Here is a 25085-nt window from a genome sequence, read left to right on the forward strand (position 1 = left end):
ATACCAGCCAGAGGACAGCAGCAGGCAGTATGACCCCACATAGGCCCCTCCAATCCCTGCTGCAGTAGGAGGGGAATCACCGAAGAACCCATAGGGATGGGTGGAGCCCTCAAGAGGGCCCCCCAGGGCATCGGATAGAAGGGGACGGGAGAGCCCAGAGAGGGGGGGGTCATGGGGACCATAGGGGGCTCGAGTGCTGAAACTCAAAGATTTAATGAGCAAAAACCTAATATCAAAGGGCCAGAGAGTTGGACGAGCTAGTCAGTCCTCAGCTCCCCACAGCGCCATGGGCTGTGGCCCCCAAACAGTGGGTCTGCTTTGGATTCGGCCGCAGGGTCCACACAGTGGCCAGAGAGGTGGTAGGTCAGAGCCCAACTGCACAGTCTCTACCCATCACCAAGTTAGCAGAGCTGGGAGCAGTTCAGGAATACCACTAGCTACTGTGGCCCCAACTTCCACAGAGAAATGAGCCCCCAAAAGTAAGTGCTGAACAAACACTCATAAGGGATTCTGGGATTAGTGTGACAATGGCCATGTCTGTGGGTCACCAGCTCAAAACTTCGTGAACGGTGATGCCCCTATAGGAAGTGGTCCAGGAGCAGAAGGGACCAGGGACTGTGGGGGTCAGGGACTGTGGGGAGCAGGACTGGGCTGCCGACAGGGACAGGATTTCTTTGGGGTGATGAAATGTTCTGGAATTAGAAGATTACGTAACTGTGAGTGTTTTCATCCGTGAATCATAGCTCGTTGAAATCCGTCCCCGATTCCTCTCGGCTGAATGATGCTGACCAGAGAAACAAACCTCAACCCTGGTTTTGGTTTTCTATTTTGCGGCCCAAAACCGGCAGTGTTAAGGTCTTGCTCCTAGCTCTGTGCTCAGAGATCACGCCTGGGGGAATGTTCTGGAAGACCATAGGGGTGCTAGGGACCAACTGGCTGGTGGCCTAACAGGAGCTCATTCTGAGCCTGGAGCTACCCGCCGTGAACCAGGGGCACAGCCCTGTGTGTGGACGTTGGGGAGGTCCCTGGAGAAACTCCTGAGCTGGCCAGTGGCCCTTCCCCAGAGGCCCAGCACACCCTCAGGTAGATGCTCTATGAACTTTTTACTAACAGGATGATGCAGCCCTGGGCTCACAGACAAGCCAGCACAAAGCAGCTTCCTGGGATGTGACAGGAAAGGGTGGGTTGGGTAGGGCAGAGTCAGGGCGAGGCAGAATGGGTGAGGGAAGGGCAGGACAGGCAGGACAGGAGGAAGCAGGCAGGAGGACAAGGCAGGTGAGGCAGAGGGGCCAGCTCTGTGCCTAGGACCAGGCCAGGAATTGTCCCTCCAGTGCAATTCCAACGCTCAGCAGAGCAGCCACAGCTCAAGGCAAGCCCAGCATAAGGGCAGCCCTAGATATAGTCCCTGGGGACCACCACACTAAGCTGGAGACACCTACGCCCAGGGGTTCCAGGGTGCCAAGGCACCTAGCCTGGGAGTCATTCTCCTTCCAGCTGGACAAAGTGATTCCAAATACAGTCTTGGGACCAGTGCCCTAGCACAGCGGTGAAGGTGTTTGCTTTGCATACAACTGACCAGGGTTCAATGAGGCATCCCATACGGTTTCCCAAGCACCAGCAGGAATGACTCCTAAGTGCAGAGCCAGTAGTAACCTCTGAGCGCCTCTGAATAGGTGGTCCCAAAACAGAAAACAAATAAAAAGTGTTGGGCTAGAAATTATAACACAGCCAGGAGAGGGTTTGCCTTGTTGTGGCCAACCAAGGTTCGAACCCTGATACCACATATCAGGAGTGACCCATGAGCAAAGAGCCAGGAGTGAATCCTGAGACCACTGGTGTGACCCCCCACCCCCAAAAAAGAGAGAGGGTCTGGAGTAATAGCACAATGGGGAGGGCATTTGCTTTGCTTTGCATGTGGTTTGATTCCTGGAATCCTATAGGGTAGGTCCCCTAAGCCAGTGGTGGGCAACCTTTTTTTTCAACGGAGCCAAATCTCACCAAAACCACGATTGAAATTTATTTTGAGAGTCACACTGACAGAGGCTAGGAGCAGAGTCCTGACTCCTGAAGCGGCCGCCTGGCAGACAGAAGAGCCAAATTAAAAGTAGAAAGAGCCGCGTGTGGCTCAGAAGCCGCAGGTTGCCGACCACTGCCTAAGCCCACCAGGAGTGATTCTTTTTTTTTGTTTGTTTGTTTTTGTTTTTGGGCCACACCCGGCAGTGCTCAGGGGTTACTCCTGGCTGTCTGCTCAGAAATACTCCTGGCAGGCTCGGGGGACCATATGGGACACCAGGACTCGAACCAACCACATTTGGTCCTGGATCGGCTGCTTGCAAGGCAAACGCCGCTGTGCTATCTCTCCGGGCCCTGGAGGAGTGATTCCTGAGTGCAGAGCCAGAAGTAACCCCTGAGCACTGCTGGGTGTGGCCTCTCCAAAAAAGAGAGCAAGAGAGTGAGAGAGTCTTTAGAATTAGTTCTTGGGCCAATGTGATAGCACAGGGGAGAAGCCTTGCAGCCAACGCAAGTTCTGGGTTCAATTCCCGGCATCCCATATGGTCCCATGAGCCCCACCAGGAAGGATTCCTGAGCACAGAGCCAGGAGCCAGCCCTGAGTATCGCTGAGTGTGGACCCTCCCCCCACAAAAAGAAAGGCTGGGCAGTAGGCGGGGCTACTGTGCTATCTCTGCTGGTACTGCCCATCTTGGGTCCCATTGTCTGGCAGAGTATATTGCATTTCTGGGGATGCCTCCAAAGAGAGGGTGGGATGCACCAGAAAGGAGGGGGAAGGCAGGGTGGGGCCCAGGGATAGTGGCAGTGGCGGGGCCACAGAGAGAGGAAAGAGGGGGGCAGGACAGCATGGAAGGGCGGGGCCACAGAGGAAGTAGGTGGGGCTGGTAGGGCCACAGAGGGCAGAAGGGGCAAGACTGTCCACATGGATAGGCGGGTCTACAGACAGGAAGGGCGGGCCATGATGTGCAGGCGGGCGGGGCCACAATCAGGGGGGCAACAGCCCGGAGCCTGTCTAAGTCGGGGCAGGGGCTCTGCAAACCTGTGTCTGACTGCTCCCCTGCACATGCAGAAGCCCCGCCCCGTGCACCCGAGGTGGACACCATGCCACGTGTCTTCAGACTCTTCTGTTTTACTTCATCTACAGCTGAGGGAGAGGGGCACCCAAGTCATGACAGGTTCTGGGAATCCTATGTGGTGCCCGAGATTTAAACCAGGGTCGGCCACAATGCAAGGCCAGTGCCTTGACCCTCTCCAGCCCATTTTATTTATAAAATTAAATTTTTTATAGTGTCTCTCTTAATTTTACTTGCTTTTTAATTTTGGGGTCTTGGGGCCATACCCAGCAGTGTTCCTGGGCTACTCCCAGCTCTCTGCTCTGGGGTCACTGATCAGGGCTCAGGGGCCATGTGGTGCCTGGGATGGAACCTGGTCCCCTGTTGGCACACCTCAAACTCTGCCCATTGGGGCCGGTGAGGTGGCACTAGAGGTAAGGTGTCTGCCTTGCAAGCACTAACCAAGGAAAGGACCACGGTTTGATCCCCCGGCGTCCCATTTGGTCCCCCCAAGCCAGGGGCAATTTCTGAACGAATAGCCAGGAGTAACCCCTGAGCATCAAACGGGTCTGGCCCGAAAAACAAACAAACAAAAACTCTGCCCATTAAGCTGTCTCTCTGGTCCTCAGGGTTTAAAAAAAAAGAGAGAAGGAATGGACATTCAGGTGACACCAGAACATGAAACTGCTGACTGCTTTAGTAAGCACTTTGGAAAATCCAGTCAGCCACAGATTGGGAGAATATTTAAGCACAAACTCCTACCTAATGCAGGGCATGATTCCAGCGGGGAAGGTTCTGGGCTCAGAGGGCTGAAGGGGGTCCCAAGCATGAAAGTATCGGGCTAGTCAGTCAAGAATCACTGGGGATGGTGCATAGGCCCCCAAAGAACTGCTTAAAAGGTCCCCCAAAGGGCCCGAAGGGATAGCACAGAGATCCAGGACCATTGGTTTGAATCCCGATGTCCCATATGGTCCCCCGTGCCTGCCAGGAGCTATTTCTGAGCAGACAGCCAGGAGGAACCCCTGAGCACCGTCGGGTGTGGCCCAAAAACCAAAAAAAAAAAAAAAAAAAAGGTCCCCCAAAACAAGATCAGAACACCATGATCAGACTGAGCAGGCAAACTGGAAGCAGGACTAGGAGATGCTGGGCCAAGAATTAGCCAAGGGGCCGACAAGGTGGCGCTAGAGGTAAGGTGTCTGCCTTGCAAGCGCTAGCCAAGGAAGGACCACAGTTCGATCCCCCAGCGTCCCATATGGTCCCCCAAGCCAGGGTCAATTTCTGAGCGCTTAGCCAGGAGTAACCCCTGAGCATCAAGTGGGTGTGGCCCAAACGAGATAAAAAGTCCACAACAGGGGCTGGAGAGATAGCATGGAGGTAAAGCGTTTGCCTTTCATGCAAGAGGTCATCGGTTCGAATCCCAGTGTCCCATATGGTCCCCTGTGCCTGCCAGGAGCAATTTCTGAGCATGGAGCCAGGAGTAACCCCTGAGCACTGCCGGGAGTGACCCAAAAACCACAAAAAAAAAAAAAAAGTCCACAACAAATGTCAGCCTGGACATCCACAGCCAAGACAGCTCAGCTGCCAGCGAGCTGGGAGGTCTCCTAGCAGACTCATTTCTCCATAACAGACATGACATGAGATGTGCCTCAAGACCAGACCCGGGGCCAGAACGGTGGCGCAGAGGTAGGGTGTTTGCCTTGCATGCTGCTGACCTAGGACAGACTTCGGTTAGATCCCCTGGCGTCCCAATATGGTCCCCCAATCCAGGAGGGATTTCTGAGAGTATAACCAGGAGTAGCTACTGAGCGTCACCAGATGTGGTCCAAAAACAAACAAAAAACAGACCAAGCCTCCAAGTTCCTCAAAAATCCGTTGAAACAATAAAATTATGACCAAAATAATAATAAAATGGGGCTGGAGCAATAGCACAGCGGGGAGGGCACTTGGCTTGGGTTTGATCCTGATATCACATAGGGTCCCCCAAGGCTTCCAGGAGTGATTCCTGAGCACAGAGCCAGGACTCAGCGCTGAGCACTGCCAGGTAGGGCCTCAAAACCTAAATAAATAAATGTAATAAAATAATAAAAATCATGGTGAAAAAAATCCAGTCCAATGACAACCAGCCTGTCCTGCATCCCCAGAGGGCTCGGTCAACCCTCCCCATTAGGAGCCCACACTGAGCCAAGGCCTCTTCTCTGAGGGCCGTACAGGCCTTCTGCCTCCAGCCTGTCCAGTGCGTCCTAAACCTACTGACACACAGCACCACAGAGGAAACAAACCCCCACCCCCACTAGCTCCTCCCGCCCTCTGTCCTGCTGGGGTCCCTCACCAGCTCCCCCTTCAGCTGAGGCTGTTCCTCCCAAACACTGCTCAGGTGCTGGGACCAAGCCTGACATGCAGCCGGCCACACCTGGGCACTGGGCACTGGGCACCGTGCAGGCACGTGCAAGCATGCCGAGGCAGGAAGAGTGCGGGGCTAGGCCGGAGGCAGGGACAGGCCTCGATGGACATACCCAGCTAGTAGTCTGCTCCGGCGGCGGCCAGCGGCCAGTGCTAGCCTCAGCCAGCCCTGCTGGGAGAGTGGGGAGAGGAGAGGCAGGGAGGGGGAGAGAAGGCAGAGGAGATAGGCGGGGCATGGGGAGGGGAGAAGGGAAGGGCAGCAGAGAAGGGTGGGGCGGGCGAGGCGGGGCTAGTCCCTCCCTCCCTGCGGCCCCCCAGTTCCACTCCAGTCCAGCCGGCTGTCCGTGGTTCCCCTTCCCATCCACCTCCCCCCTGGAAGCACCTGCCAGCCTCCCACATCTCCTGCCCTGGTGTCCCAGGCCCACACCCACTGATGCCCTGGGTCTCCTCTCTCAAAGGCCTGCTGCTGTCCTGCTGAGGTCGGGCTCAGCTCAGCCGCTAGTCTCTACCTCAGGGCCCCGCCTGTGGGGACCCCTAGTTCCAGCGGATCTGAGGGGGACATGACTGGCGCCTCACACCTGTTCTGCCACAGGGCCTGGGTCCCCTCCCTGACCAGCAGCTCTCGGCAGCCGCTTAGTCATGCTGCGCCCAGAAAAGCTGTGCATCTGGGTGGGGCCCCCAGGCCTGGTGGGGCCCAGTCTACAGCCAGCACCCCACGGCAGGCAGGGTGTGGCCCCGAGCCGGACACTCACAGGTCCTGGGGAGTCGGCCGTCCACCCCGCAGTGCCCGGGGGTCGGGTGCAGCCCAGAACAAAGGCCTTTTCCCCAGCGCCCTCCCTTGGCGCGATGTGCAGGAGCGGAGCGCAGTCTGATTCCGGGCCGAGGGGCGGCTCTGCGGGGGACCCACCGGCCAGGCCCCGCAGCCCCTTCGCGCTTTAAGCTCCGAGCGGCCCAGCCCGAGCCGGGCCACCCAGGCCGGTCCAGCCGCAGGCGGCCGCGGGCAGAGCGGAAGGAAGCGCCGGGACAGGACAGGACAAAGCAGGCGCCGCACCCGCATCCGCACCGCATCCCGCACCCCGCGGCCGCAGCTGTTCCCGGGCAGGAGGGCCAGGGCCAGGCCCAGGGGCGGCCCCGGGGGTGTCGGGGGGACGACGGCGGGGGATGGAGGCGGACTCGGGCCTGGGTGGGCTGCATGGGTGGGAGCCCCGCGTGGCGCACGGCCGGAGGACAGCTGAGTGGACAATGCGTGGACGGGGAGCGCGAGGACCCGGAGGGCCGAAGAGGATGCGGGGTGCGCGGCGGGAGGCCCGGGAGCCCGCCAGGACCCGGGAGGACAGTCAGAGGCCGCGGGGGCACCGAGGGGACCCCGGGGGACAGTGGCAAGCCGCGGGGAGGTCCAGGGGGACCCGGAGGGCAGTGGGCGGCGACGGGGGCAGCCCGAGACAGGGAGGGGACGATGACAGGCCCGGAGCAGCCCCGGGCCGGAGCCCGGCCGCGCCCGCACTCACCGTGCAGCTGTCAGGACGAGGACGGCCGAGGGAGCGCTCGGGGGTCGGTCGGGCCGGGTCGGCCGGTCGGGGTCACGGGCCCGGCGCGCCCCGCAGCATCCCAGCCGCCCGCGCGCCCCCGCCTCGCGAAGATGGCGCCTGGGCCCGCCCCGGTGACGGCGCGCGGTGGCGTCATCGCCCCCCGCACCCCGACGGGGCCTCCCCGCTGGCCGCGCGCCCCGCGTTTCTGGCCGGCCCGGCTCTGCGCTCGCGTCGCTCCTGCTGGCTCCGGACCCCGTGGATAGGATGCCGGGCGTGGAGCCTGGCTCTTCCAGGTGCAAGGCAGAAATGCCCTCCTGTCATCATCATTTACACGTCTGTTTGCTTTGCTTTGCTTTGCTTTGCTTTGCTTTGCCAAGCACTCCATTAGAATTGTGAACTCCGGGGCCTGAGAGATAGTACAGTGGCGTTTGCCTTGCAAGCACCCGATCCAGAACCTAAGGTGGTTGGTTCGGATCCCGGTGTCCCATAGGGTCCCCCGTGCCTGCCAGGAGCTGTTTCTGAGCAGACAGCCAGGAGTAACCCCTGAGCATCGCCGGGTGTGGCCCAAAAACCAAAAAAAAAAAAAAAAAGAATTGTGAACTCTTTTCTGCGGGGTGTTGTTTTTTGGGCCACCCCCGGCAACACTCAGGGCTTACTCCTGGCTCTGTGCTCAGAACTACTTCTGGCTCTGGGATGCCAAACCCGGGTCAGCCTCATGAAAAGCAAACGACCTCCTGGCTGCGCTGAACATCTCACCCCTTAAGAGCTGGACCGTTTTTCTATGCTACAATTTCTTCTCTCACCATCTTCAATATTTGCAACAGAGTAGACTTTGGTTTTCATTTCTTTGCATTTACTCCACTAGGAAAAATATAGGAAAACTGTTGTCAATTAAAAGGAAAATAGGAGCCGGAGAGATAGTATGGAGGTAAGGCATTTGTTTGACTTTCATGCAGGACAGTGGTTCGAATCCCGGCATCCCATATTCCCATATGGTCTCCCAAGCCTGCCAGGAGAGATTTCTGAGCATAGAACCAGGAGCAACCTCTGAGCACTGCCGGTGTGATCCAAAACAAAACAAAACAAAACAACAACAACCAAAAATAAAGGAGTTGGAGGGGTTTGGTTTGGTTTAGTTTGGTTTCTCTATTTTTTTTTTTTAATTAAAAGCAATACTTTGGAGGCCAGAGAGATAGCATGGAGGTAAGGCCTTTTATGCAGAAGGTCATTGGTTCAAATCACAGCATCCCATATGGTCCCCTGTGCCTGCCAGGAGCGATTTCTGAGCATGAAGCTAGGAGCAATCTCTGACCGCTGCCGGGTGTGACCCAAAAACAAAAAAGCAATACTTTGAAGAAAAAAAAGGGGGGGGTGCCTGGACCTTCCACCTCCTGCAGCTGGTTCTGCAGGACCTGACTCTGCGGCCTGGCCACAGCCAGGGTGCCCTGCAGTGCAGGGCAGGGCTGTGTGGGGCAGAGCAGCCTTGACCTGGGGATGTGGCACCCACCCCGCACCTGCAGAATCGGGCAGTGGAAGCACATCACTTGGCACCGAGGTTGCTCGCAGGGCCCAGGCCCTCAGTACACAGAGGTGGTGACACTGAACAGGCCCTAAGCCCACAGCCCCTGCTCCACCCCACAGCTTATATGTCACTGGCTCAGCAGCTGCTGCAGCTTGGCCCATGCCTGCTGGAGTCTCTGGTCTTGGTAATGACCCCCAGGAGGAAACCTGATGCCTTAAGTGTCCAAACCCAACAGACTCCCCTGTTCAATAGGCACCCACCACCACCACCAAGTTCCCTGCCTGGTTCTCCTTTTATTCTCCACGAATATTTGGTGAGCATTAGGGCAGAAAGGAACCATTAAGACATTGACAGTTGGTAACGATCATTCTGGACAAGAACTGATGGCTGAAAGGAGGGAAAGGGATAGGCATGATATGATACCCCTTTAGTAACAATATTTCAGACTACAGAGTCTAAAAGGAAAAATAAGAGAGAGAGAGAGACAGAGAGAGATTCTAGATTTCTGGAGCACCACAGGAAGGGACACTCTGCTGACAGACATCAGGCCCCAGGTGCAAGGTGTGATCACAGGCATCCTGGGAACCAGAGGTTTGGTTTTTCTGTGAACGTGGCTCAGGAGCTGGTGAGTGAGCTCAGGGCTCAGTGCAGAGGTTTGATCGCTAGTTCTAGATGGTTCCCAAAACACTGCCATGAGTGTCCCTGAACCCAGAGTTGGGAGCAGCCCCGAAGCACCATCAGATGTACCCCTAAACACAAATAATATTAACAATTTAAAAAGCTGGGCCAGAGTGATGATACAGTGGGGATGGTGCTTACCTTGCACGTGATTGACCAGGGTTTGATTCCCGGCATCCCATAGGCACCCAAGTACCATCAGGAATAATTCCTGGAGTCAGTCCAGAGAACCACCAGGTATGGCCCAATAATAATAATTTTAAGAAGCAGTTGAGAACACTGGGCTGTGCAGAAGAGGTAAGCAGTGTGGAGGGAGGCTGGGTGAAGGTGCCCCTCTTCCCTTTGCCACATACTCTCAGATTATGCTCAGATTATCAATGGGAGAGACTATAATGTATGAATGAGTGAATGAATAAGTGGATTATTAGTGAATTAATGGTTACTGAGTAAAATGCTGAATTAATGAGTAAATGAAGGAGCAAGTAAATGAACGAATGTGTGAATTGAGTGAGTTGATTTGTGAATTAGTGACTAAGTGACAATTCATGAGTGGGTGAGCAAATTGAATGATTAAGTAAATAATGGTGAGTGAATTAATGAATAAGTTAAATGAGTGAATGAGTGATGGAATGAGAATGAGTAAGAGTGAAAGAATGGAGGCCAGAGAAATAGCATGGAGGTAGGGCATGACCCAAAAACAAAAACAAAAAAGCAATATGGGCCTGGAGAGATAGCACAGTGGCGTTTGCCTTGCAAGCAGCCGATCCAGGACCAAAGGTGTTTGGTTCGAATCCCGGTGTCCCATATGGTCCCCCGTGCCTGCCAGGAGCTATTTCTGAGCAGACAGCCAGGAGTAACCCCTGAGCACCGCCGGGTGTGGCCCAAAAACAAAAACAAAAAACAAACAAAAAAGCAATACTTTGAAGAAAAAAAAGGGGGGGGGTGCCTGGACCTTCCACCTCCTGCAGCTGGTTCTGCAGGGCCTAACTCTGCAGCCTGGCCACAGCCAGGGTGCCCTGCAGTGCAGGGCAGGGCTTGCCTTGCATACAGAAGGATGGTGGTTTGAATCCCGGCATCCCATATGGTCCCCCGGGCCTGCCAGGAGCAATTTTTGAGCATAGAGCCAGGAGTAAATAACCCCTGAATGCTGCCATGTGTGACCTAAAAAACAAACAAACAAAAAAGAATAAATGAGTGAAGGAGTAAGTGACTGAATACGTGAAGGAGCGAATGAATGAGTGAGTGTAAGCAGTGCTGGGATCTAATTTAGGTGTCGCCACATATAAGTGCTTCATCCCTATCATCTCTGGGGGGTAGGCCACATTGGAGATGTTCAGGGATCTCTCCCCACATGCTTGGAATCCCGTGAGATGCAAGGAGTGAGCCCAGGCCTCCTTCATACAAAGCTTAGCCCACTGAGTTTATTCTCCACTCCAAGATGTATTTTCTGGGGTTAAAATAGCACAGCATGTAGGGCATTTGCATTGCACATTGCCAATTCGAGTTCTATACCCAGCATCCCATACGGTCTAAACCTGCCTAGAGTGATCGCTGAGCACAGAGCAAGGAATAATCCCTAAACACTGCTGATTGTTCCCCATAGGCGTGTTGTACACATCTATTATACAAATATTTCTGCACATACACTCTCACACAAATGGAACTGGAGCAATATCACAATGAGTAGGGTGTCTGCCCTGCACGCAGCTGCCCTGATTTCAATTCCCAACACCCCATAAGTTCCTCAAGCACCATCAGCAGTGATTCCCGAACCCAGAACCTGAAATAAGTCCTGAGCACTGGCGGGTGTGACCCAAAAACAAAAATAAAAGGTAAAGTGAAATGAGAAGATACCAGCTCCTCAGAAAGAAGCGTGTTAGCAGTGGGTCTTTGTCTACTTGGGCTAGTGCCAAACTGTTTTCTTTTTGGTTTTTGGGTCACACCCGCCAGTGCTCAGGGGTTACTACTGGCTCTACACTCAGAAATCGCTCCTGGCAGGCTTGAAGGGCCATATGGGATGCCGGGATTCAAACCACCGTCCTTCTGCATGCAAGACAAAGGCCCTACCTCCATGCTGTCTCTCTGGCGCCCACTGTTTTCTTTTTTGCATTGTGGTAAATAAACCAGAAATAAGATTTACCGATTTACCGTGGTGAGCTGTTTGAATGAACAAGGCTGCAGGGCTGGAGAAATAGCACAGCAGTAGGATGTTTGCCTTACAAGTGGCCGACCCAGGACTATAGATGGTTCAAGTTCCAGCATCTCATATGGTCTCCTGTGCCTGCCAGGAGCAATTTTTGAGCAGAGAGCCAGGAGTAACCCCTGAGCGCCACAGGGTGTGGCCCTAAAACAAACAAACAAACAAACAACAACAACAACAAAAACACAAGACTGCAGTGTCACACAGGGTGCAGCTAGTCTAGAGTTTTCTTCCATCCTCAACAAACAGGTGGTACCAGGGGCATTGCCCTGTCCTCCCATTGCCCATGTCCCTTCCTAGGCATCTGAAGGCAGCTCCTCCTGTTCCACCAGTGCCATGAACCCAGCGCCCACCTGTCTGTGCCTTCACACCAGGAACAGAGAGATAGCACATTACAGAGGGTGTTTTCCTTGCATGCAGCTGACTCAGGTTCAATCCCTGGCTTCCAATAGGGTCCCCTATGCCTGCCAGGGGTGATTACGTTTTGGTTTGTTTTGTTTTGGGGCCATATCCTGCGGCACTCAGGGGTTACTTCTGGCTTTGCACTCAGAAATTGCTCCTGGAGGGGCCGGGTAGGTGGCGCTGGAGGTAAGGTGTCTGCCTTGCAAGCGCTAGCCAAGGAAGGACCTCGGTTCGATCCCCCGGCGTCCCATATGGTCCCCCCAAGCCAGGGGCGATTTCTGAGCACATAGCCAGGAGTAACCCCTGAGCATCAAACGGGTGTGGCCCAAAAACCAAAAAAAAAAAAAAAAAAAAAAAAAAGGGCCCGGAGAGATAGCACAGCGGTGTTTGCCTTGCAAGCAGCCGATCCAGGACCAAAGGTGGTTGGTTCGAATCCCGGTGTCCCATATGGTCCCCCGTGCTGCCAGGAGCTATTTCTGAGCAGACAGCCAGGAGTAACCCCTGAGCAACGCCGGGTGTGGCCCAAAAAAAAAAAGAAATTGCTCCTGGCAGGCTGGAGGACCATATGGGATGCCAGGGATCAAATCGGGATCTGCTCTGGGTCTGCCACAAGTGATTCCTGAGCACAAAGCCTTGAGCACTGCCTTCACAGCTGCTGCATGTTGTAGCATTGGCCTGTCTCTGTCTCTGCCCCTGCACCCTGAAGATGGGGCCATGCTAGACCCACTGGACTGCCTCTCCTTCCGGTGATCCCTCTAGACTGGCCCTTGCGTTTGACCTGACTCCATCAGGCAAGAAGGTAAATGGGCATGGAGCTCTCACAAGCAAACATCAACGGGTCAGAGAGGTCCCCATGCATGCTGCCCTCCCTTCGTGGTGCAAAACTCCAGCATTGTATAGGATGATGATGGTGAGCACCACCAGGTGTGTAAAATAAAATCCACGACTTGTGAGAAGTTGTAAAATAAATCCCAACGTATTATAAGATCACCCCACACACCTTATCTCCAACCCCAGCAGATAGGTCAAAAGCAGCAGGGTAGCGGCAAAGGAAGTCAAGAAAGAATCATGGAGGGGCTGGAGAGATAGCATGGAGGTAAGGCATTTGCCTTTCATGCAGAAGGTCATCGGTTCAAATCCTGGCGTCCCATATGGTCCCCTGAGCCTACTAGGAGCGATTTCTGAGCATAGAGCCAGGAGTAACCCCTGAGCAATGCTGGGTGTGACCCAAAAACCAAAAAAAAAAAAAAAAAAAAAGAATCATGAAGGAGCAGGTGGCACTAGAGGTAAGGTGTCTGCCTTGCCAGCGCTAGCCTAGGTAGGACCGTGGTTCAATCCCCCAGCGTCCCATATGGTCCCCCCAAGCCAGGGGCAATTTCTGAGTGCTTAGCCAGGAGTAACCCCTGAGCATCAAACGGGTGTGGCCCGAAAAAAAAAAAGAAGAAAGTATCATAGAGTCAGTGGCTTTTCCCCTCATGGTCTCTGCCTAAGCCAAAAGCCAGAACTGCCTCTTTCTTTATTAAACCAATACCCATTCAAGGGTGGGGGGCAAGCGTGGAGTAAGATCTAAGTGGGCTTTTACATATCAATGGAAGAGGTTTATGGGAAAGAGGAAGATGGAGGACTGCCTTTGTTTTGGGTTAATAGTTGGTGCCATCTTACACACCAAGAGTGGCTCAGAGCTCAGAGCCCAAAGTATGTGGTGGGCCCCTGTGTTGGAGCTGGTGTCGGCCCCAGCCCCCCACCCATAAACAGGTCAAAGGAAGTTGGGGACTGAGGTTGACTCAGCAGTAGATCAGGGGAGACCTGAGCTCAATGCCCTGGGCTGCAGGGGAGAGAACAAGTGTTTGGTAGAACAACACGCTCCCTCCTCTTGGATCCCTCTGGGATGCCTGGCAGATGGAACCCTATAGAGCAATTGTTCCCGGGATTTTCCTTTTTGGCTTGTTTGTTTTTCAGCCACACCCAGCCATCGCTGGGCTACTCCCAGCTTTGCACTCAGTAATCATTCCTGGCAGGCTCCGGAGACCATATGAGATGCTGGGGGTCAGCTGGGTCAGCTGCATGCAAGGCAAGCACTCTATCTGCTGTGCTATTGCTCTTCGGCCCCCCAAGACTTCTCCTTGAGGCAACAGCTTTGGAGACACTGCTCCAGAGATGGGGAAGGACGGCACAAGAAGGGGCATTGCTTCCTCTTGATCAGTGGTTAATCTCAGTCTTGATTTTGGGCCATCCCTCCTCCCTCCCAGAGACCTCTGGTTAAGGAACATTACAGGTCACTTTTCTGCCCCCTGTGTTGCTCCCAAAACATTCCTAAGTCCCAGCGTTTATGTTTATCTTCTCCCTGGCGTCTCACTCCTCCCTGGCTATCTTTTTGCTATGTCCTGGTCATCCACTGGGGGAAATGTCCTTGGTCCCTAACGTATAAGGAGAACGGACAGAAGTTGATCCTGGCTGGCCGACTGGGTGGGCACAGCTCACTCCTCTGTTGTGCTGTGGCATGACTGGGTGTGGTGATCCAGCTGATGCTGAGCAGACCCAGGTAACTTGTCTTTCCTGGGGGAACGTTACTGTACATCTGCCCCCAGGGTCACAGCCCTGTATTCCCACATTCTGCCCTTTGTCCCCTCCTCACCACAACCCCAGAACAGAGACAGAGCCCAGATGACTCTGACTGCTCTCAGGCGAGCACTGGAGTTGGAGCATCCATTCCAACCAGAAGTACCAGCCACAGGTCTTAGAGTGGCAGGCAGCGTGTCCCAGGGACACCTCTCTGCCAGGCCGCAGCCAGGGACCGGCAGTGGTCTGGCTGGGGGGGGGGGGTGCAGCCAGCGTCTGCACAGTTGGGTCCTGCCGCTGCCCACCTTACCCTAGGCCCTTGGCCTTGGACCACAGGCTCGCCCAGCCACGCCCCAATGGATGGGACAGCGCTTATGCTCCAGGCCAATCGGAGCTGAGAACCAAAGCAAACGGGTCCAGGTGTGGGCGGGGTATGTGGATGGTGGAAGCCCAGGAGCTGGAGTGCAGGGTCTCGGGGCTGGCGGCGCAGGCCCACCCCGGCAGCGGGCACTCTGGCCTGGCACACACAGCTCTGCCACGAAGTCGCTGCCCAGGCCAGACAGTCCGGGGGAGGGCAGAAGGCAGCCCCGAGCTGTTGACAAAGGCGGGCAGCTTCAAAGGATGGAGTCCCTAGGACAATGCACTGAACTCGGCTGCCCCTGGCGCTGACCCAGCTGCCTTCCAGGCATTCCTGCTACAGGAATGACTCTCCGGGCCTCGGTGCCAGCACTGAGCCGGGGGGGGGGGGGGCAGTTCTCACGGGCTGTGCTCAGGAGTGACCCTACTGGTGCTCTGGACATTGTGCTGTCAGATCATATCTGGGTCGGCTGCGTTGCAAAGGTGAACCCCAGAGCCCTCAACTCTCTTTCTGGCCCTGGGGTCTGACTTTGGGGAGGGGTGCAGGAGTGGGGGAGGGAAGAGGAGGCGGAGAAGCCTGAGATACACACAGAGCCCAGGCACGGTCTTGCTGCCCTGTGTCCCCCTCCCTTCCCCTCCAACTGCCCTTTCTGTACTTTTCCACGGATGGTCCGTCTCTGACAAAGTGAAGCAAACAACCAAGCAAATCAATGCTGCAGGCGCCCAGGCGCCTCTAAAGTGGTTTCAGAAGGTGGATTGATTCCTTTCTGGCAGCATCGGGGAAGGAAGGCTTGGAAGGCTTTGCTGAGCGGGCAGTGCGCACAGGGATTGAGCTCCGGTGGGCACTGGGCAGCAGGCATTTACCTGGTAAGGCTGGCCTCGGGCCTCCCATCCACCCACACAGCAGACACTGACTGAACAAGTAACTCAGGACCCCAAAAGAAGCAACAGCGTGGGGGTGGGAAGGACCAGGGCAGGCAGAAGGACATGGGTGTCTGCCAGCAAGTCCATGAGCTCGAAGGATGCTGCAGTGGGAAACAGACCAGAGAAGGGGGGGATACAGAGACAGAGAGAGAGAAGAGAGAGAGAAGACAGTGGAGAGTGAGAGGAGAGACAGAAGAGGGCAAGAGAGGGGAGAGGAGAGCAGAGTTAGGGAGCTGGGTCACTGAGGCCCCAGGCAGATGCAGGGGGAGGGGAGCGAGGGCGGGTGGGGCAGCTTCTGTCAAGGGCCCCCCACTGCTCCCCACTCTCAGGTCAGGCCCCCAGGAAGGTGCTGCTGACAGTAGCTGTGGAGCTGTCCAGCACCCCAGACCGCAGGTGGGTTGAGCTGCTGGAGCCCAGGCCCGGCCTTTCTGCAGGGGATCCCCTGGACTATGGCAGGCTTGGGGGTGGCCCATTGTAAATTATCTGTGCTGTTAAATCCTTTGTTGGGTATTTGTGAATCCAAGAACAGTCCCCAGAATGAGAAATTACTTCCCATCCCCTTGTCCCCTTTCGGGGGGAGACCTTGGTAATATTTATCCGCAGCAAATAATAATCCACACAGACAAGACGGATAGGGTGTAAAAGATTGGGCAAAGAAAGCGAGAGAATCCTCTTGCAGCCTGCAGCTTTTGCAAAAGGCCCCTCTCCCCTCTCCATCAAGCTATTTATTGCCAACTCCACAGCGCCCCCACCTGGAAGGTCTAGGTGGGGCAATAGCCACAGAACAATCCTAAGGAAATACTTTTTTTTTTTTTTTTTTTTTTTAGTTTTTGGGCCACACCCGGCGTTGCTCAGGGGTTACTCCTGGCTGTCTGCTCAGAAATAGCTCCTGGCAGGCACGGGGGACCCTATGGGACACCGGGATTCAAACCAACCACCCTTGGTCCTGGATTGGCTGCTTGTAAGGCAAACACCGCTGTGCTATCTCTCCGGGCCCGGAAATACTTTTATATACAACAATTCCAAGAATAATCTTATGGAAACTTCTTCATATACTACAATTCCCCCCCCCCCTTTTTTTTTGTAAATATAACTAAGCAATGGTAAAAGAGTGGCTGTTTGCATAAGCGCATCAGCGGAAAAAGTATAGAAAAAAATTTTTAACCTAACACAGGGTGTTCAAAACCAGAAAAAAGATGTAATCAACTACAAGCTCCAGAGTAGAAAAAAATCTACAGCGTCCAAGATGAACAATCGTTAATTATTTAATTCAACAACTGGCGCTGGAACTGTGATTTGAATCCTGGACCCAAGAAAACAGCGAATATGGTGAGATTTCTGCTCTTCTGTTTGATTTTGGCTCTTTTCAGATGGAGTCAGCCCAAAGTGTTTGGCCACGTGAAGCCAAGTTCAAAGATGGCCGGGACCCCTTCTAGGGGCAAAAATATCAGTAAAACAGGGGAGTTGAAAACTTGTATCACTCCCATCCAAGATTCAGGACTGAAACTTTGTTGCCGAAAATCCTTTTTCCTAAAACCTCAGCCTCCTCAAAGATTGGAAAGGGAGGAGAAAAAAGACTGTATTGAAAGTGGACTGATTTTCTGACAACAACCTTCGGCTTGAATTTGGATTTCGACTTTGAAAATTTCAGACTGGACTTTTAGAACTCTGAACATCCAAAAGCCCCCTGCAAAAAAGCTGGAACCTGCTTGCAAAGTGCCGCCCAGAGGGGAAAAAAGGCAGTTGTAATCAGCCAAGAACTCCAACCCTGTGGCAGAAAAGCAGCGAAAAGTGCCTAATCCGGCCCAAAGCAGCAAGCCTGGGATCCGCCCTCCAAATCAGAAAGGTGAAACAGCACCAGCGGATCGGCTTCGGGACCTGGGACCACATGGTCAACAGCAGCGAGAGCAAACCGCAAACCGTCTGCGGGGCCTGGGACTATGGAAGTAAACCACATGGTGAGAACAGCGTGGGACAAATTAATCATCTGGACATTTGGTTTTAGGTGAAGGAATTTCACAATTGGTGTTGGTAATGGGAAAAAATTAGGTAGTAGTGTAAAAAAAATATATATAGAAGTAATAACAGTTTAGCCCATTTAAAGATATGATTTCTAACCGCCTGCATCTTTGTCTTGATTAAGTCATTTTCTTTATAATTTAAATGTGTTTTGTTTTCCATAGTTAATATTTTCAATTGCAAAATGTATTACTGTGTGTATTTTAATGTACTTAGCTTGTTTTTAAAATGTATGTTATGCACTTATGCTGTAGTACTTGTGTGTAGGGAAGGTTAATAGGAACAGAAAGTTCCCCCAATATAGTTTAAAAGTATAGGAACATGAAAGTTCCGGAATAGTGCTTCGTAAAAATGCATAAAGAAAATTTTAAGTTACAGGTGTATAGTATATTTTGCAGAAATGTTGTTTTTGAAAAGGGCTGGTATGTTAATTTTCACTTTATTACGTTGTTGCTATGGAAATATTAACCGCCTTTGGCTACAGGCGGAGTCAGAATTACAAAAGCTTCTTCTATATTTCAGAGAAGGGGGAGATGTAACTCCACCCTGGATTTAGGTGTAGCTACCTGAGACCCGCCCATTTCTGGGAGGGGTCTTGGGAACCAGATATTACGTGTAACCTTACCTGCAAGACCCCTCCCATTCCGGGCAATGGTCTTGGAAGGTTATATTAGGCCTTTGACCCAGGGAATTAGGGCTCTTTTGGGCTTTTGCCAGCATGGAGGTCAAAGGGAAGATGACTGAAAGGAGTTAAGATGCGGGGCTAGCTGAGAATGGCTGAATGCTTAAAAGGTTATGATATAGGCCACACATGTGGTGGATAGGGCATGAATAAAGTTGATATTTCCTGATGCCTGTCTCTGGATGAGTCTGATTCTGCCGTTCACCTAAACCTGGGACCCGCCAGCTGAATGGGGATTGCGAAGCCACGTGGCCTGGGATGGCAGAGAAAAATCCCTCCATCCATCCTTCTCTATCCAGCAACCATCGTTAATTATTTAACACTACAGCCCATCTTCCCTGGAGCTCCTGGTCCAGCTCCTGCTGTGGCCTGAGCTGGGAGAGGCTAACACAAGACAGGGCAACACAGGGCAGGGCAGGGGCCCAGAAGGCAGCCAGACACTGGGAGGAAGAGCAGAGGGATGGACAACGGTAGGGGTAGGGAAGAGAAACTGGGAAGTCTTCGGCTTTTGGGGTGGGGGTTCCCCCCAATACCCTGTCACTCCTGGACAACCCTCAGTTGTCCTCCATGAGTCTCCCGGGCATCATTCCACTCTAACAGTGGCCACAGCACTGGCCAGAAGCGCTCACAGACTGACCACTGCTGGAGGCTAATCGCCTCAGCACCACAGAGCAGCTGTGTCCTCTAGTTCTGGCCTCACCAGTACACACCTGGGCACCCCACGCTGGGCCCAGCTGCACCAGGGGATGGAGACAGGACTTAGTATTGCTTCACTCTCTAGCAGGTTTCTGAGATTAGAGCTGAAGAGTTGACAAGTGATGGGTCTGCCTGGCATGTGGCTGCACTGCATCCCTGGGTGTGTCCCAGCACCACCACGGTGAGCTCAGGACCCCATTACAGCCCAGGGATGGTGTCTGAGTACAGCTGAGGTGGCCCAAATCCAGATGAATGAAGAGAAAGAATTGGACGGGACAAAGTGAAGGCACCTGCTCTGAGCCAACCTGTTTCATAATCCTTGGCAGTGGCTGGTCCCTCAATCCTTTTGGGAGGGGCCCAGATGGACCCCCCAAATAAATGGAGAGCAAAAACACACTTGTACACAAACTTAGTCTTTTGTTTTTATTCAACCTGTACTCAATGGTGTCCCAGCCAGACTGGGTGTGAACCCACTGGAACTCAACAAGCTGCTGCTTCACTCACTTTTTTTTTTATTCTGTTTCATTTTGGGGCCATACCTGGCAGCACTCAGGGGTTACTCCTGGCTCTGCACTCAGAAATCACTCCTGATGTGCTTAGGAGACCATATGGGATGCTGGGGATGGAACCCAGGTAAGCGTATACAAGGCAAACACCCTCCCCACTGTGCCATCGCTCCATCTCCCTCATTTTTTCCTGTGGGGTCCATGCATGCCCCACAGGTCTGCCCAGTGCCCTGGCACTCGAGACATCTGCATGGAGTTGCATGGAATGGGCCCAGAGTGTCCCCAGGGGTTCGTAGGGAAGGTGTGGCCTCGTCCCTGAGAATCTGACTCATGTCCACATGTCAGAGGTGCTGCTCCTGACCGAGGCTCCTTCCTAGGAGCGGGTCCTGAGAGGTCCCAGAAGCCAGAGCCATGCCTGCTGCAGGGCTACTCGGGCCATTAGGAAGGTGATGGTCAGGTTGCGCCTGTACCAGTCTCTGTACCAGAGAAGAAGAGACAGTGTCAACCTCCCCTTCCAGCACCCATGTCCAGATTCAGGTTTCTGGAGTGCAGCAAGGGGGGCCCTCACAGGACAGCTCCTGCTCCCAGCTTGGCCTGAGGCTCTAAGCTCAAGTAGATTTGTGGTTCAACAGAGGGTCCTCACACAGGTGGCACCAAGGCCACAGTTGGGGCAAGAGCCTGAGGGATTCCACAGGGCCCAGGGTGTGGGGGGAGAAGGGGGCAGAGGGAAGCCTCCCATTCCTTCCTCTTGGTGTTGGGGTATGGGTAAATTCGGGGGTGGTCTGCAGAGCTGCAGATGGATGTGTTCCCTGGCCCTCTGTGCTGGTTGCTATGGCCCCTCGTGTCTCACTGTGGCTGGGTGGGGCCCAGATTGGCGGTCCGATGGTTGACAACCCAGCCACACCTGCATGGCTGCCCCTGGCCTCAGCAGACACCAGGGCCCATGTGAGTGTGGGTGAGGTGCTCCTCGTGCATCCACACACTGCTGGACACAGTCAGAAATAAACCTCAAGCACTGGAAAAAACTGCAGGACACAGAAAATAGGCACAGAAACAGCTTGACTGGTGGGGCCCGAAGAGATAGCACAGCGGTGTTTGCCTTGCAAACAGCCGATCCAGGACCAAAGGTGATTGGTTCGAATCCCGGTGTCCCATATGGTCCCCCGTGCCTGCCAGGAGCTATTTCTGAGCAGACAGCCAGGAGTAACCCCTGAGCACTGCCAGGTGTGGCCCAAAAAACAAAAACCAAAAGCCAAAACAAAAACAAAAACCAGCTTGACTGGCCAGGCAGAGGCTTCAGCATGTGGGAGGCTGAGTAGAAACCAGCAAGGGGCCGCTTCTGAGCACTGATGGGAGCTACCCCTGAGCATGGGGCCAAGAGTAACCCTGAGCACCAGGGGTGAACCAGCCCTGAAAATTACAAACCAAGTTCCCAACAGCTCTAACTGTATGATGCTAACCTGTATGAGTGTACGTGATGTTAAGTTGGGGTGATGACCAGCCCTGCCTAGCACTGACATCCAGAATGCAGAAACAGGGCCCTTACCTGTTATAGAGCACGTGCTTCTCGAAGTTCCTGCTCAGAAATGCCTTGTAGAAATCAGCCATTTCCTCTGCACTCAGTGAAACTCTGTCACCTGAACATGTGAGACCCACATGACAAGACTTAAGAGAAATGGTCCAGTCCTTAGAGAGCAGGGGATGACAGGACAGTGAGGAGGGCATTTGCCTTGTATGAGGCTAACCAGGGTTCAACCCCTTGAGCCTGCCAAGAGCGATTGCTGAACACTCCTGGAGTGGCCCAAAAACAAACAAAAAAGACTAAAGGGGAAGGTGCCAGAGACATAGCACAGTGGGCAGGGTGCTGTGTGAGGTGCTGGCCTTGCATGTGGCTCATGTGGGCTCCATCCCAAGCATCCCATTTGATCCCTCGAGCCCTGTGAGGATTAATCCCTGAGCACAGAGCCAGGAGTCAGGGCTGAGCACTGCTGGACGTGGTCCCAAACCCAAACCCAAAGACTTCAGAGGAAGGAAAGCAAAGCTTCGCGGGATGTGGCCAGGCTTGCTGACTGTGGGGTGTTGAGTTCCATGGACCAGCCCGTTCCTGAAAGAGGGCAGAGCACCAAGGACCACAATACAGAGACATCGGAGTAGGTGAGACCCAACACCAGCAGGATACCAAATGGGAGATGCTGGGGCCACCCTAGCCCCTAACGAAGGCACTGACCTGACTCAGCACCCATGGCCAGCCCTTTCGCCTTGAGTCTTGAGCGGATAAATTCTTCCTTTTCCTGAAAGACAGACAGTGTGAGCCTCAAGAATCGCTCAAAAACCCCCCACTATCCAGGGCGTCTGCTGAACTTACTTGGGGGCCTGCTGGCTTCTGAGCCCCAGAGGGTGCAAGGACCCTCCATAGGACTTCAATGAAGTCTGCAGATATGGGAGCTCCCACAGGGCCAGGGAGAGAGGACAGTGGGATAAGGTGCTTGTCTTACAGGCAGCCAACTGTGGTGGGGTGAGGATGGGGCGAACCTGGTGCCCCATATGGTCCCCTGACCGGCTCTGAACACAGAGCCAGGAGTCAACCCTGAGCACCACCAGGTGTGGCCCAATTCCCCTCCCCCCAAAAACCCCTCTGCACTCTCAGGAAGAAAAGAGAAACATCGCTCAGAAACAGAAACACACACGTGTAGAGCAATCAGTCTTCTATTCCTCTTCTCTCCTCTCTGGCCCTTCTCTCCCAGCTTCCAGAATCTGACAACAATCACTGTTTTTGTTTGTATTTGTTTTGGGGCCACACCTAGACTGCATGCAGCTGACCCGGATTCTATCCCTGGCATCCCATAGGGTCTCCCCACCCCAGAGCAATGCCAGGAGTGTCCCTAAGGACAGCAGGCATGGTCAAAAGACAAAACAAACTGGAAAAGAACATGGGGCCGGAGTGACAGCACAGTAGTAGGGTGTTTGCCTTGCATTCAAGTGACCTGGGGTGAACCCAGGTTCAATTCCTGAGCATAGAGCCAGGAGTAACCTGTGAGTGCTACAGAGTGTGGCCCAAAACCCTCTCCCCCCAAAAAAACAACCCAAAACTGGAAAAGAATATCAGGACCACTAGGATTTCAATAAAAGAAGGGAAAAAAAAAGAGAGAGAGAGAGAACAGCAGGAAAACAAAAACAAAGTAAATGCCAGAGATGTGACCCCCTCACCCCCCGTGACCCAGGCCCATTACACACAGCTCCACGGAACCCACGCACCTTCTGGAAAGCCCTATTCTGGTTTGTCCAAAACTGCTGGTTCCAGTCTTGAGTTTCCTGTCTCAACCTTCTTAGCTTTCGTTCCAGAGGTGACTCGTTTTCAGGGACGTAGAAGTGAATGGGTCGAAGGTTTGAATACTTGTCTGGAGGTCCAATCCAATCATGGCAGGACTGACTTGGGGGACAGAACTCCGATACCTTGAATAAAAGACAGAGGGGTTACTTTAGCACCCGAGTCCCCCATCAGTCCCGGCGGCTCTGTGGCTTCCTCATGCTCAGACCGACGGAATAACCAGAGGAGCTGGGCTGTCTCAGAGCAGAAGTAATAGGAAGACCAGGCCAGAGAGATAGCACAGCATTAGGGCATTTGCCTTGCATGCAGCCAATCCAGGAAGGACTGTGGTTCAAATCCTGGCATCCCATATGGTCCCCTGTGCCTGAAAGGAGTGATTTCTGAGCGCAGAGCCAGGAGTAACCCCTGAGCGAAATCAAGTGGACCCCCCCCCAAGAAAAAAACCAAGCAAACAAACAAAAAAAAAAAGGGAGAGGAAAAAAAAAACAACATTGGGGGTCGGAGAGATAGCATGGAGGTAGGGCATTTGCCTTGCATGCAGAAGGACAGTGGTTCGAATCCCAGCATCCCATATGGTCCCCCAAACCTGCCAGAAGCGATTTCTGAGCGTAGAGCCAGGAGTAACCCCTGAGCGCTGCTGGGTGTGGACCCCCCCCCCAAAAAAAAGAAAACCCAACAACAACAACAAAAAAATTACTCCTGGCTTGGGGGGACCATATGGGACACTGGGAATCAAACCCAGGTCCATCCTGGGTCAGCCACGTGCAAGGAAAACGCCCTACCTGTGTTATTGCTCTGGCCCCTATATATGCTCTTTAAATTAATTTATATATATATTAATAAAAACAGCTCCCAGCATCCCTGGCTTCTTCTGTCTTGCACAGGCACCCCAGAGAACCCATGAGCTGGCACCCACTGCCAGCAGAGAGCAGAGTGGGGCCTGCCTGCCTGTGGAGGTCACAGAACGCAGCAGGACCACACAAGGCCCCTCGTGGGCACAGCCCCACAGGCTGATCCCAGAGGACTGACTGTGGAGAGGAGAGCAGGCAGGCACTGGCCTTGTACACAGCCAACTGAGGCTTGTTCCTGAACCTGAAAGAGGAAGCCTGTTTCCCCCTTCTCAGCTGCTTGTAGCTGGTGTTAGATGACTTGGCAACTTAAACGTTCCTGCAGATTCCTGGACTTTTCTTTGCTTCTTAGGCACACCTGGCGGTGCTCAGAGGTTACGTTACTCCTGGCTTTGTGCTCAGAAATTGTTCCTGGCAAGCTTGGGGGACCCTATAGGATGATGGGGATCAAAACTGGATCTGTCCTGGGTTGACAGCATGCAAGGCAAACACCCTATTGCTGTGCTATCGCTCCTGTCCATCCTCTAGAAATTCTTTTGAGTTAAAAACAAGGGGCCTGGAAGGTCAGGGGAAGGCTTAGGACTGACTTTCCTTCCTGAAGAGCAAGGCCCAGTCTGAGATCATCCCAACTACTGCAGAGGGGCAGAGATACAGAGAAAGAAGCAGATAGCAGATTCCCTTCTGGGGTGGTGCCTACCCCCCATTTTACATAAGTCAGCTGGGGACATCCCCACCAACTTTATCAAGATCATAAATTCTTTGTTTTTCAGCCACACCTTGTTTGGACTCCTGGCTCTGCACTCAGAAGTCACTCCTGGCAGGCTCGGGGAACCATATGGGATGCGGGGAATACACCAGGATCTGTCCAGGATTGGCCTCATTCGAGGCAAATGCCATTCCGCTGTGCTATGGCTCCAGCCCCAAGATCATAAATTCTGGGGCTGGCACAGCTGATAGGGCATTTGCCTTGCATGTGGCCGACTCAGGTTCAATCCAGGCATCTTATATGGTTCCCCTGAGCACTGCCAGAAATAATTCCTGAGTACAGAGCCAGAAGTAACCCTTAAACACTGCCAGGTATAGTCCCAAATAAAAATGAGCAAACAAAAAACCCCAAAATATCCTAAATTCTGAGTCTAGAGCGATGGTATAGAAGGGTTTGGTCCTGGCATCCCAGATGGTCTCTGAGTACTGACAGCAGAGTCAGGACATTGCCTGAACACTGCTGGGTATGGCTAAAAAGAAATAAGCAAACTAAAAACAAAATTGAAATAAAAAAATAAAACTAAGAGTGTGGGGTTGGAGAGATAGCATGGAGGTAAGGCGTTTGCCTTGCATGCAGACGGACGGTGGTTCGAATCCCAGCGTTCCAT

The sequence above is a fragment of the Suncus etruscus genome, chromosome 17 (genome assembly GCF_024139225.1).
Source record: "Suncus etruscus isolate mSunEtr1 chromosome 17, mSunEtr1.pri.cur, whole genome shotgun sequence".
Lineage (NCBI taxonomy): Eukaryota > Metazoa > Chordata > Mammalia > Eulipotyphla > Soricidae > Suncus > Suncus etruscus.